This window comes from Vicugna pacos, unplaced genomic scaffold (assembly GCF_048564905.1).
Source record: "Vicugna pacos unplaced genomic scaffold, VicPac4 scaffold_20, whole genome shotgun sequence".
Classification (NCBI taxonomy): domain Eukaryota; kingdom Metazoa; phylum Chordata; class Mammalia; order Artiodactyla; family Camelidae; genus Vicugna; species Vicugna pacos.
The window spans coordinates 5,548,856-5,564,524 of record NW_027328741.1 but is presented as its reverse complement, the minus strand read 5'-3'; positions in this window follow the sequence as shown (position 1 = coordinate 5,564,524).

Sequence of the window (15,669 nt, the reverse complement as noted above, 5' to 3'; positions counted from 1 at the left end):
ACCTTGACAGTACTGGGGAATGATAAAGCCAGACACACAGAGGCCAAGTGTTGGCATTTAAACATCAGAATCCAAGTACGTACAATGGGAGTAATGAGCATTGTGATTTGTCTTAGCTCAGGCTGCTATATCAAATTACCATAGACTGTGTGGCTTACAAAACAAACATTTATTTCTCCCAGTTATGGAGGCTGTAAGTTCAAAATCAGTGTGCCAGCATTGTTATTTTCTTGGTAAGGGTCCTCTTCCAGCTTTACAGATAACAAGTTTCTTACTATGTCCTCACATGATGAAGAGAGAGAGAGAGATAGAGAGAGAATGGATCTTATGATTCTGAGTTATATGGACACTAATTAGATTCATGAAGACCCCACACTCATTATCTAATCCCCCCAATCCCCACTTCCAAACACATTGAGACATTGGGAGTTTGGGTTTCCTCAAATGGACTTTGGAGAACACATTCATTCAGTCTATAATACGGTTGGAGTGACAGCCAGCAGACCTGACCAGAGAAAATTCTGAAGATGGCAAATAAAACAAGGTGTCTGTAGAGAAAAAAGGAATGGGGAGGAAAAAATTAAATAGAATCAAGAACATTTATAGGAGGCTGGGAGGTAGCATAGATAAAAGGTTATAATCACTAGCCTTGATCTGAACCAATTTCAGATGATGGATCTATCACCTGGAGGGGAGGGCAGGATCCCAAGAGAAAGGACATTTCAACTCTGGGATGAGGATAAATGATAATGATTTTCACAGTCCCTCTCCAAGAGGAGTACTGGAAATGTACTTGGATCTGTGTGCTGGGAAATGAGAATGCCCAAACATTTCAAGGACTCTCAGAATCAGAATCCAAGCTAGCAGTTATGTTCAGATCCTGAAAAGATGTCACAGTTTCCCTGTTAGAGATGCACATGGCATCATGATAATAAAGGCTGTCTTGGCCCAGGTGCAACTAACTTGGTCTAGTATTTGTTTTCAAATAAAAGTAAAGTTCATCTGAAGACAGACACCATTATATGTATTTTTTTCTGTACATCTTCATAGTTTATGTTTTGGCACAGAGGGTACTTAGTAGAAACTTCTGGAAAAAACAAAAAGCTGACACATGCGTGATTGTTTTCAATTGCCAGAAATCCATGAACACTCCAAAGTTCTGAGGTAACATATTGTTTGGATTTTAAATATTAGATTAAAGTCTCTAAGTTGACTTAAGTGCCAGAGGAGCAGAAGAAACTCTTTCATTACAGTCTCCCCCTCTGTGACCTATGCACACAGTCTCTGTATCTCTGTGAGGATGTGAACTCATCTGCACTGGAGACTTTAAATGATTCCATCTAGCCATGGCTTCAGGTGTTCAGAAGGAGGAATGAATGGCTTTGCCTTTAAAAGAAGAAACCATATAGTAATGAATATGTGACAAATATATCGTGGGGTTTAATGGAAAAGCAAACTATTCTACAGAAGTATCTGTATATTTGTCCCCACTGAGAGCTTGACTTAAGCAGATGTCCTAATCCCCTGGACTAGACACATCCTGAATTGAAGAGCAAAGAGTAGCCTTGCCTTTTTTAGATTCGACATGTAAGTGATATCACACTGTACTTATGTTTCTCTGACCTATCTCACTAAGCATAATGTGCTCAAGGACCATTGATGTTGCATATGGCAGGATATCCTCATTCCTTGTGACTGAATAATATTCCCTTGTGTATATGTATATGCACCACACCTTTTGTATCCATTCATGTGTTGATGGGCATTTAGGATGTTTTCATTTCTTGGCTATTGTGGCTAATGCTGCAATAAACATCAGTGTAGACATCTCTTTGAAATACTGTTTCTATTTCCTTTCAATACAAAAATAATAAAACTGACTTATAATGATCACTTGGAAAAATAAAAAGGCTTTAAAAAGCAGTTAACACTTTATTCACATATCTATTCTAATCCTCATTAAGGAATGCTTAGTTCTAATTATTTACACTGTTTGCTAAATTCTTATGTCCTCCCTGCCTTTGTTCTGGATTATGTAAAGAGAGAAAAATAAAGATCTTATCCTCATGAAGCTTACACCCTGTCTGGGCCTTACATAATGTTATTTAGGCAGAAATAAATATTGTAATTATATATGTGTGTATATATATATATGTGTATATATGTGTGTGTATATATGTGTGTATGTATGTATGTGTGTGTGTGTGTGTGTGTGTGTGTGTGTGTGTGTGTGTATATCTTATGTGTAGTGACCAAGAATCTAAGTAGCAACCAAATAATCATTTTTTAAGTTTGGCTTCAAACTAGTGCATCTAGCCTGGGGATATATTTGTGTATTATAGAGCCCTAAGGAACAAATATGATAACATTAAAATAAGGTAACACCCAGGGTGCATGGTGATTGAAACAATGAATAAATAGATTAATGGTTGGATGAATGAATAAGGGTGATATTTGTTTATCTTTTCAAAGGGTAATAAATATCCCTCTTATTACCAATAGGCAAAAATCTCAAGGCTTTGATGTAGAATTTTGTGTTCTTTGATCTCTATTCCTCTATCACCTGTACAAATTTATTATATTTAAATAAACTAAAGTGGATTCTGTTTCTATGACTGTACTAGGAATGATATGTCAACTCTAGAATGTTCTTCCTTGTGTCTATTTTTCCATGGAATTGTGGTTGTGCTACTCAACAGTGTTATTTGGATGGAATTTCTTTTACTTCAGATAATGTGATCTTTTTCTCTGAGCACTGTTTTTGTGGACAAGTGGCCCACTGTTTTATGGACAGTGGTCCCAGGCTGTATTGAATATGGTGCCAACTCTTTGCCCAGGAAACAGTCCCTGATCAAACATGAGTAATGAATTCCTCCCCTGATATATTTGGTCTAAGGCACCAATCTCTCTCTGTCCCTGCTGACTGTCCACTAATATAGAAAATGCAGACAATCAAGTTGTATTTCCCTTCCACTTAAAGTATCTATTTTATTTTGATGAAATATGCAAAAATATTTATTATTTTATCTATTTAAAGTGTACAAATTGTGGAATTAAATAAATTCACATAGATGTTACAATCACTATTACTATCTACCTCCAACCCTTTGCATCATGCTCAACTGAAACTCTATATCCAATGAACAAGTACCCATTTCCCTCTCCCCATGCTCCTGGTAATCTTGAGTAAACTATCTGTTTCTATAAATTTAACTACCTTGGATAAGTCATAAAAATAGTATCATCTAGTATTTTTCTTTTTGTGACTGGCTTATTTCAGTTAGCATAATGACCTCAGGTTTATTTAGGCTGTAACATGTGTTAGAATATCCTTCGTTTTAAGGCTGAATAATATTCCATGGTAAGAATATACTACATTCTATTTTATTTTTTTAATTTTTAATTTTAATAGAACTTTTGCATTTCCACTTAATTTGCAATTATTCCAAAATTCTGTCTATGTTCCCCATGTTGTGCAATACATCTTTGTAGCCTATCTTATACTCAATATTGTGCTACTCCCACTCCTCCCTCTCCTCCAAACCTATATTGCCCACTGGATTTCCAACTGTTAACCACTGGCTTGTTCTCTATATCTGTGAGTCTGCTTCTTTTTTATTGTTTTTGTTATATTCAATAGTTTGTTGTATTTTTTGCATTCTACATATAAGTGATATCATAAAGTAATTTTCTTTCTCTGTCTGACTTATTTCACTTAGATAATGCCATACAAGTTCATCCATGTTGCTGTTAATGGGAAAATTTCATTTTTTATGGCTGAGTAGTATTCCACTGTGTGTGTGTGTGTGTGTGTGTATAGTATAGAGTAAATATCTGTACATATTATATCTATCTATATCTATCTGTCTATATGTGTGTGCATGTGTGTGTGTGTATCATATCTTCTTTATCCATTCATCTATTCATGAACACTTAGGTTGCTCCCATACCTTGGCAATTGTAGATAATGATGCTATGAACATTGACATGCATGTATCTTTTCAAATTATTGTTTTTGTATTTGTTTTTGGTTTTGGTTTTATATACCCAGCAGTGGAATTGCTGGGTCATATAGTTATTCTGTTTTGAGATTTTTGGAGAAATCTCCATAATATTTTCTACAGTGGCTGCATGAATTTACTTTCCCACCAAGAGGCTACCAAGGGTTACTTTTCTCCACATCATTGCTAATATTTGTTATTTGTGTTCTTTTGATGACAGCCATTCTGACCAGCTAATACACTACAATTTATTTACCCATTCATATGTTGGTGGATAACTAGATTGTTTCTTTTTTTATTGTTTTGAATATGATATTATAAACATTGGTGTACAACTATATGTTTTAGTTCTTACTTTCAGTACTTTTGAGATATATAACTAGAAGTTGAATTGTTGAATCAAATGGTAATTTTATGTTTAATTTCCTGAGGAATTGTTATACTGTTTTTTATAGCAGCTGTTCAATTTTGCATTCCTACCAATGATGTACAAGATTCTCAATTTCTCTACATCCTCACCAAAATTTGTTTTCTGTTTCTAAAGATATGGCAACCATATCAATGTGTGTGAAATATATCTCATTTCCTTAATGAATAATGGTGATGAGCACCTTTTCAGGTACTTAATGGCCATTTATCTCTGTTATTTGGAGAAGGTCTTTTCAAGTCCTTGACTATTTTTGAATTGAGCTCTTTGTTTTTTGTTTTTGTTGTTGCTGAGTTAAAGGGTTCTTTATATATTCTGAATATTAATTTCTTATCAAATGTATGATTTGTAAATATTTTCTCCCATCCTGTGAGTTCCCTTTATCTTTTGATATTGTCCTTTGATATGCACAAAAGTTTTAAGTTTTTGTAAAAGCCAATTTATCTATTTTTTATTTGTTGTCTTCACACACATTGGTGTATATCCAAGAAATCATTGCCAAATGCAATAGAATGAAGGGTTTCCCCTATGTTTTCTTCTAAGAGATTTTGTTCAGCTTTTACATTTAGATCTTTGTTCTATTTTAAGTAAATTTTTGAATATAGAGGAAGGTAAGTGTATAACTTCATTCTTTTGCATGTGAATGTCGAATTTCCCCAGAATTACTAGTTGAAAATATTGTGCTTTCCCCACTGAATGGCCTTGAAACAAATACCAAATCATTTGGCTGCATATGAGAATATGTATTTACTGTATTTGTCTATATGTCTATTTGGATTACAATAGTTTGTAGTCAGTTTTGAAATCAGGAAGTATGATATCTCCCACTTTGTGCTTCTCTTTCAAGATTTTTTCTTTGTATATTTGGGTCTCTTGGAATTCCCTATGAATTTTAGAACGACTTTTTCTTTCTGGAAAAATATTGGAATTTTGATAAGTATTGCATCAGATCTGTAGAATGTGTTGGATAGTACTGACATCTTAGCAATATTAAAACTTCCAACCTATGAATGTGGATGTCTTTCTATTTCTTTATACCTTATTTAATGTCTTTTGGCAATGTTTATAGTTTTCAGTATACAAGTCTAATTCTAGGCTAAATTTATATTTAATTATTTTAATGTCTTTGATCCTATTTAAATAAGATTGCTTTCTTAATTTTATGAATTGTCATGTTAGTGTATAAAATGCAACTGATTTTTAATTGTTGATTTTGTATCCTCCAAATTTGCTGAATTTGTTTATTTTTCTATTATTTTTTGGTGAAATCTTTGATATTTCTATATTTAATATCATGTGTATTAAGAGAGGATTTATTATGTCATTTCCAAATTTCAATCTCTTTATTTCTTTCCCTTGTTTTATTACACTGGCTAGTACTTCTAATACTATGTTAAATAAAGGAGGCAAAATGGGCATTACTGTCTTTTTCTTTACCTTAGGGGAGGAGATTTCAGGCTTTCATCATTGAATATGATGTAGCTGTGGATTTTTCATGTATGGTTTTTATCATGTTGAGGAAGTTTTCTTCTATTCCTAATTTTTGAGGGGTTTTTTTTTGTAACAGAAAGATTACTAAATTTGGTTAAAGGATTTTTGTGAATCGATTGGATGACCAATTTTTTTCTTTGCTCCCTTAATGTGATATATTATATTGATTGGTTTTTCTATTTGGAATCTACAGGATATGGTCAACATTTATAGAATACCAAAGACATCAGAATACACATTCTTCTCAAGCTAACATGAAACATTCACCAAGATAAACCTCATTATGGATCATTAAACAGTCCTTAAAAATTGAAAGGAACAGAAATGTTACAATGTATGTCTCAGACTACGGTGAGATTAAACTAGAAATCAACAATGGAAAGATAGCTGGAAAGTCCTAAAATACCTGGATAGCAAACAACACACTTTAACATTATACATAGGTCAAATAAGTCTCGAGAGGGATTTGAAAATGTATTCAATGAAATAAAAATAAAAATACAACTCATCAAAATTTGTGAAATACAGTGAAAGTTGAAGGAGACTTGTAAGACACTTTTTTCATGGTATATATTCTTATGGAGACCATAAATTCAATTTTGGGAAGGGGAATAGGAAGACACAAAGCAGCAGTTCCTAGGAAGGGAAATGATCCTAAAATTAAATTAAGAAATGATTTCAAAGCAAAGAACAAATCCAGGGTGTTGCCAGAAAAGAAAAAAAAAAGGATGGAGGGGTCAAATGTGAAATGAAGGATGTGACTGAAGGGTCTTTTGTTTAAACCTCAGAATCATTAAGGTTGGATCCTTGGAGTATGACAGTCAGAAAAAGACTCTCTGAGGAGATATAGTGTGTATCATAGATGCTGTCAAACAATTGGGCTTCTAGAAAGTTTAAGGGAGTTTTTCCTCAGCCTTCTCAGCAAAAACCCAAGGTAGAGATAGGGCTACATTGAAAGGATTTTGGGTTCAGCATTGTTGATCCTTGACAAAACTCACCTCAGAAGGCTTAGACCAAATTGGAGGGTATTTGTGCTAATGATGAGCTACAGGGGCATCTGTTGATCCTGCCCTGGTACTCCCATGAATGACTATACTTTTATACATTTTTCCTTACCATTTTATTCTCTTCTCTGTTTTTACCCTTTGTTTCTCTTTTTTCTTTTCTCATTTCTTTACCTCTTTTTGAACAGTTTTGTGTAAGTAATGAACAGAGGACAGGCCTTGGAGTCAGAGAACTTGCATCTGAGACTAAGCTCTAGAACCAAGCTAAGTGACATAGAAGAGATTAGGTCTAATCTCCTGTATAAATGTAGGAATATCTAATTTACTGTGTGATCATGAGAATTAGAGATAGTAAGTGTACTTCCTTAAAAGGTAGAAAGTGTCCAATAAGAGTGGCTGTTATATCACTGAGTCTCTTTAGTCTTTACATATTCTTTACTATGATTATATTTATGAGGTTGATTTAGATTTTGATAGCTGCTATTGAACTCTCTTAGTCTCTTTACAGCAGAATATCCATCCCAAGATATTATGAGTGCTGGCTACTAGAAATGCACATATGATCTACCTTGAGAAATGCCTGGCAACCTCCTATGTCTCAACTTCTCTAAAGATTTCTTCTCAGAGGATTCAAGCAACAAATCATCTACAGGAATTGCCATCTTATGTTTTGCTTCTAAGATACTAACATTAGAAAATTATTTTTTAATTTTTATTTTTAATACTACAAATATATCTTAGGCTTTCCACTAGCAACCAAAGATACATCAAGCCCTCAGCTAAAGAGAATGCTAATCTATACTGGATCAGTTTCCCCTTCCTGGATCCACTTCTGACATGATGTTGTGCAACTCAGAATCACTCCTCAGCAAAACTGATGAAAATTATTTTTTAAAAACCCATTTAAAAATAGTTGGCCTTATGAGCATACAAAAATGGAAGTGCTGCTACAGATATACAGCAAATAAGGACACATTTACTCAAGAACATTTACTAAAACTCCATAAAATGATGAACCTTTAGTATTTGAAGATCTGTACTGTTACCCCCTCCACTCATTGAGCTGGGAAATCCACCCAGATTTGTACAACCAAGAACACAATTTCTGACTCCCCCCAGGTCCTGGTTGGAGGTTTGCCTTCCTGAGAAGGACAGGGCATTAGCATTTGTCATACTGCCCCAAGATGCTTGTTGCTGAGGCAAAGTTCTGGACAAGTGCAGCCAACAGTTTGGGACTCAATTCTTACACTAAGTTTTCTCTCATGAGACAAAGGTTCTACCTTGGACATGGTAGGACACTGAGGTCACAATTGCTCTTGTCTCAGCTCATAGGACAGGGGGTTTTGCCAAGGGAGACAAGACCAAGACACCTAGGGCTCTTGCCCATTTATCCACTGAGCACTTAGTTCTTCAAACTGGGCTGTCACTTAGAATTGACCTATTGTTACTTACTCCAGCACCAGAGTTGTGGCTCAGAGATTTTCCCTGGGAGTAAAGGTAGGCCATAAAACAGAGAGCTTAAATTATCTCCCCGAAGGAGCCAACTTTAGTTGCAACAGCATATGAAGTTCAAATCTAAGGGTGCTTTCAAAAACAGTAGAAGTGTTGTGAGAGGCAATGGAGAGGAGACTGATAAATTCATTGAAGATGTAGGCTAAATGATAAGCCAACTAGTTGCTGGAGAAAAATGAGAAAACAACTGCAAGAACTAGAGTCTGAATAACTTTCAAACATTGGCCATTAGGAACTGTCCCTTCATACCAGCCTGAATATGATTGGATTAGGATGTAAATAATTTATTCTCCAGGGCATTGATATGAACAATAGAGCTTTTAACCAGTAGTTAGTGTGGTCAGGTAACTAGACAAACACTGCCAAAGTCCTGCTAAAACCCTGTTATCCCAGAGTGGCTGGGCATATACAAGGACAAATCTCAGAAAAAATATCAGAGGCTTTATCCTGTGTCTGTTTAGGGGAAAGAGGAGGAGAAGAAGGGAACAGACATCACTAAAATGATCCAGTTAGTCCTTAAACAAGTAAACAAACTGACAGCAATGACAAGCACTGAAAGAGGGGAGAGATGAAGCCAGTAGTCAAAGTTGCTGCAATATCGAAAATGTTCATTTTCCAAAAAATATTTTGAGACATGCAAAATAAGCAGGAAATTATGGCCTAGATACCAGAAGAAAAGCAGGCAATAAAGCCACCTGCAGGAGTGACCAGATGTGAGAAAAGAAGCCATTATAAACATGTTCAAAGAAACAAAGGAAACCATGTCTTTAGAACTAAAACATGATGACAGTGTCACATAACATAGAGAACATTAATAAAGAGACAACAATTATTAAAAATAACCAAATGGAAATTTTGGGGCTGAAAAGAGCAATAAGTGAAATTTAAAAATTCACTAGATGGGATCAATAATACACTTAAAATGGCAGAAGGTAAAAGTACATAAGAATAGATCAATAGAAATTATGCAATCCAAAGAACAGAGTGAAAAAAGAATGAACAAAAAATGAGCAAAGCCTCAGAGAAATGTGAGACACTAATGTATGTCAACAGACATATAAAGGCAGTACCAGAATAACAGAAAGAGAAAGGAGCAGAAAATTATTTGAAAAATTAGTGGCTAAAATTTCCCAAATTTACTAAAAAAATTTAAATTTCCATATCCAGGAAGTTCAGCAAACTACAAGTAGGATAAACTTAAAAAGACCCATGAATAGACACATAGTAAAAATGCCAAAGAAAAATTTTAAGGCAGCAAGAGAAAAATGACTATGTGTATCATCAGAAACAATAGAGGGCTGAAGGCAAAAGGATAATGTATTCTCAGCCCTCAAATTTTGAAAACTTTTAATCAAGAATCCTATATCCAGTAAGATTATCATTTAAAAATGAAGATGAAATCAAAAGATGTTTGGATAACAAAATCTGAAAGAATCTGCTGCCAGTAGGCCTATCTTACATAATATACTAAAGTTAGTTCCTCAGGCTGAAAGCAAGTGACCCAAGACAGTAATTTGAATACACACACAAAAAATACCAAGAACACTGATAAAAGTAATTATGCAATTATAAAAGAGTATAAATGCCTATTTCTTATCCTTTCTTCTCTTATCTTATTTAAAAAGCCTAAAGCAATATATATTTATTTGTAGTTGTGGGCAAATAACATACAGAAATGTAATATATTTACCAAGAGCAGGGCAAGGAGGTTGATGAGAACAAACCAACATTGGGCTAAGAATTAATTTCAGATGTTTCACTTGAATCCAGAGGAACAAATGCATAGAACCTGAAATGGAAAGAAGGCTAATATGAGAAAAATTATACATATAACTTAAAAAATGTGTTCTACACTGGAAACTGAAAAAAACATTGTAAACTGACTATAAATCAATTTTAAAAAAAGAAAAAGTTATACATATAAACTTGTTCTCTTTTCTTCTCTCAGTTTCTTTTAAAGACATAAAATTACATAAATGAATAATAATTATACTGATGTATTGTTGGGCTTATAACATGCATAGAGATAATACCTATGGTAAGAATACCACAGCAAGAAAGAAAAGAGAATACAGCTATATGGGAATGCTGTTTCTACATTCTCTGAAATTGCTGGTGTAATTCTGAAACTGTTTTTGTTAAGACATATATGGTAAGGCCTAAAGAAATCACTAAGTAAATAACTAAAATTATATAGCAAGAAAATCACTAAATAAATTAAAAAATAATATTAGAATATATTTCATTAATGAAAAAGAAACCAGTAATCCAAAAAAAAAAAAAAAACACTTGAGGTATAGAGAAAATAATAACTTAAATGGGAAGTGTAAATCCCATTGTTTTGCTTAGTTTCGTTTTTATGAATTATGGATACAAGTCCCTTGTCAGATATATTATTTGTGAATATTCTCTACCATACTATTAGTTGTCTTTTCATTTTCTTAACATTAAGTTTTTTTAATTAATGCTATTTCTCTCTCTCTCTTTTTAAATTAAAATGAATAAGCAAACACAACATGTCTACAAATGTGTAGACACAGGTGCTCTGGAAGAAAGGCATAAATTCATGACAAAGAAATGAGACTTGGCATTTTAATGCTGATAATGCCATCCTCAATGCCATAACACAAAATCTGTGCTTGCAACACAGTAAACTATGTGTATCTGCTATATCCTACTTCTCAAATCCAGGACTTACGAACTCAAATCAGAATTTGCCATCAAAAACTCAAACTTGAATTTCTGTACTAGGAATATCTCCAGTAGAAAGCACTAATGTTATTTGAATATTCAGTGTAAGTAGCTTTAATTGAGATAAGTCTTAGGAAGGTGTTACAAACCTTTCCCATTCCCACATACCTGGGTACACAAGACATAGGCATTTATTCCATATCCATTAACAGTTTACAGAGCACCCACTGTCCCCAGGCACCACATTAGGCCTTGGGATCCTGAGGAGGAAAAGATGCACTCTTGCCCTCAAGGAATTTAGCCTAGTGAAGAAAACTGTCTCAATCCCCTAATAACCTCTCCTTCCATCAAACAAGGAAAGCATTTACAAACTAATCATGCACTTTCTTATCACAAACTACATACATACATATAGAAAAGCACATGGACTGTAAGCATTTGAAAACAATCGATTCAGGAGGGCCTTAGAGAAAATCTAGTCAAAATCTTTCATTTTACACCTGAAAACTTTAAACCCAGAGTGGATAAGTGACTTACCCAGGATCACGACAAGAGCTAAAATTAATACAGCACTTCCTATATGCCTAGAACTGCTCTAACAATATTGTTTATTCAATCCTCACCACAACTCAAATTTCAAATAGAAAACTAAGGCACAGAGAAATTAGTTAACAACAAAATTCAAACAACTCACAAGGGCAAAGTCAGAATTTGAATCTAAGCAGTCTTGCTCCAGAATCCATACTTTTAGTCACAATGCTATATTTAAGTAGCTATGTCTAAAGGGAACCATGATTTTCTGACTCATGTTTTTACATTCTGTCTTGTTATTTTATACTGTCAAGGTTTCCAGCATTTCCAGAACCCATTGGTCAAAAATTATCATAAAAATCTCAAGATATTATGGTACCTCAAAGTCACAAGATCCTCAATTTGGGGAAAATAGCTCAAATCAATGTGGATGTATATGTTACCAGAAGGTGAAGATGAAGACATGCACAGCCATGAGAAATATAATAAGTAATCTTGTAATAAGTAATTTTTTATCTTACTTTGACAAATGTTGCCACTTGTATCTCATTTCTTGGTTTCCTGAATCACTCCGATGTACTCCTTCTCACTTCCAAATCCCAGTCTTTTAGTGTGTTGATTCTTCAATCAAGTAAGAACATGTTAATGTAGACAGAGCTAGGGATTAAATCTTGAGACGACCCTGCACTATACAAGATAGAGAAGATGTCCATTTCAGAAGTCTAAGATTTCATTTCACTCATTCATTTATTATCTAACAAATATTTATTTGGTGCCTGCACAACACTGCACTGGGTTCTAGGGATGTGCTAGTCTATGTGATGGATGTGACCTTTGACCTTCTGAGGTGCACAGTCTTGCAGCATTCCTCCAGAAGAAGTTAGGGATCCATAGCTAAGCACTTGTCAACTCTCAAACTGCTGGGCCTCTGAATGATGGCTGAGCTATAGGAGGATGAACAGAATGACTCAGCAAGACGGGACTGTTAATAGTTTCTGCCACTCTCAGGTGTGCAGACTACAGAGTAGAGAGCATATTAGAAATGACAGTAATACACTGAGTGTTATGCATGAACTATAAAACAGTTTATAATTATAAATTATTTGTATTATGATTGTATTTTGTCAGAATATACATAGCTTTTTATTTTTGTCCTTGAGGACCATGAAGAGCAAAATATTATGTCAGCTTATTGAATTGGTTAAGTAAATTAAACAAACCCAGGGATTTAATTTGATAATAAAGTTTACTCAAAGATGAAGGTAAAATTGCAAAATTTACACTCACCTATATATTTGTTCTCATCCTTTAGTATGCTTCTTCCCTCATTTTTACTTGTAATCAATCTGTCTGAAACTCCCCCAGTTACACAGAGGCCTTTACCAGACACCAAAAGCTATTCTGCTCACAAAAACAACAGGCTTCCTTAAGCCTTAAGTTTTTTTAATTTGCCATTTAGGTCTCAATTTCTCTGAGAAATCTGGGAAGTCCTCTCCAATTTAACCCACTCTTTCATCTACCAATGTAAGACCCAACTACTTTTGCCCTTCAATTTTGTAATGATATAAAGGACACCTGGTTTATTATCATACAGCTCTTTATCATAAGGTGACCTACTTACATTCAGCTATTATAAAGCGTATTTGAGTCATAGGATCTGAACCATGTCAATATCCTGTATTAGGAGATTTTACTCAGCCCTGAATTTGCTCATATATCCAGCTACATATTTGCCTCTTTTTTTCTAAACTCTAAGTTTCTTGAGGGCACATGTATATTTGCTTTTATATCCTCCAAAACAATTCGGTGGAGAGACTGAATTGGATATAAAGAAGTTAGCAGAGATAAATTAGCAGAATAAGTGGATAATTGGAAGGTGCACCTGCATTTGGATACATAGGATTCAGGAGACAAAGCCACAGAGAATGGTGGTGTGGGGACACACTGGGGTTTGGTTAGTTAGTCCTCACTTATTTATCATGTCCAGCCTAACGGTCCCTGGAGGAAAGCTTGGAGACTTGTGGACCCCAGGAGGGCAAAGGCCACATCCATTAAATGGACCAATGTTTCCTCGGAAAACAGTCCAGTGTTTTGCACATAGTAGGCATAGAATGAATATTTGTTGGATGATAAATGAGTGAGTAAAGTGAAACAAAGTCTGAGATATCTGCAATATGAAATATTCCTATCTTCTTTTCTGATATAGTCCAGGATATTTACATTAAACACATAGAAAACAGAAACTCCTGCCTAGACAGTTAGTGGCTTGCCCCAGATCTCATGGCCTGAAGAGCCACCAGCAGAACCCAAGATACCAATTCTCATACACTTTCGGGCACATATCTCTTTTTCTCTATCTCTAAAATGTTCTGAATCTTGTTCTTTTATGATTTATTTTGATTCTTAAAAATTCTTAACAAACTATATATGTGTGTGTATATATACATACATACACACACACACACACATATATACATGCATACACATTATGTCCTAGTCTTAGAGAATCAGTTAAGTTTAGAATTGAAGCTCAGTATTAAATGTGTATTACAATTAACAGACAGCCTAAAATTAGGCCAAGAAACACATATGCACAAATACATACACACACAGCCATTGGGCAAAAAAATGGGAGGGGCATAGAATTAAGGTGTAGCTGGTATTAGACCTGGGTTACTTCAAATCCAAGAAATGAAAGAGTTGACTATGAGGAACCTCAGAAACCAGCTGCTTTCACAGTATCAGGAAAACTTTGCCCAGATTTCAACATGGTCCAGGGAACACAGATTGAATGCTTACAGGGATCCCAGCAAGCACTGTCTCAGTCACTAGCAGAACCCATCAGGGCTTTTTTAAGATCACTTCACAGGAGCTAAGGAGCACCAACTCTGCTTTAATTCTAAGCTTTCAGCCTGGTTTCACTTGCAAATATTTTCTTAGAAGTCTTCATTTTATGGATGGGAAAGAGACAATAGTCAATAACTGGCTGGCTCCTTTGTGGCAGATTTCAATATGGGACCCACATGACAGTAAATATTTTTTAAATGGGATGCATGGGAAAGTTTCAAAGAAATATTTGGACGTCTTCCCAGAAGACAGATTAGCTGGAGATGGCGGGCATCCTGCTGCAGGAAATCATGTTTTTCCTTTGAAGAAGAGCCTGGAAGATCATCTTCCTAACACTTGTCATAAAAGAAGGGATGTCATATAGTTAAGGCAGAGGATCAATCAGCACAGTGGGTACTGAGAACACAGAGTAATTGGTCATGAATATTTAAGACTGGGACCATAAGGGATCAGCTCACACAGAAGTACATAGCTGGCCTTGCACAATTACAGTTTCTAGTCAAGCTACCTTATTCCAAAAACACATGCTATGTCAACCTCATCCTGTCCTTGGACTTCTCACCACTGAGCTCATTCTTAGGGGTCATTCTCAGAGTTTCTCCCAGGCCCGAGGAGAGCTCATATTAAACCTTGGCAAACAGGAGATTGAAAAGGTCAAGAAAACATGGTGAAGTCTTTGATCAAAAATAAATAAAAATTCTTTATCAATGACAATATGCTCAATCATACACAGTTGAAACAGCAGGATGACTTCCTGAGAATGCAAAGCCATGAATGCCTTCTCACTATTGTTCTTTTCTTCTGACCTGATGTCTCAATAGAACTAACAAACTTGAACCCTGATGTTAAGAAAATATTCCAAATTAGTATTTCAATTGAGCAGAGTAAAGCTAGCCAACCTTTCCCAGACCCATGTTCCTATGCTCCTTCTTCAACCCTGCATGGCCCACCAACCTCTCCTCCCCTTTCAGGTGCTGCATGCTTCCCTTGTAGAGTACATATCTCTGAGAAAAGGAATAATTCCTATTTACCTTGGTATTCTGCCTCACCTCTCCAGAACTCCAGTGCTTTCTTTTATACACTGTAGACTTTCAATGTTTTAATTAATTTAAAGTAATAGAGAATTTTCCATTATCAGAAATAATTTTATAATACAGAATTGGAA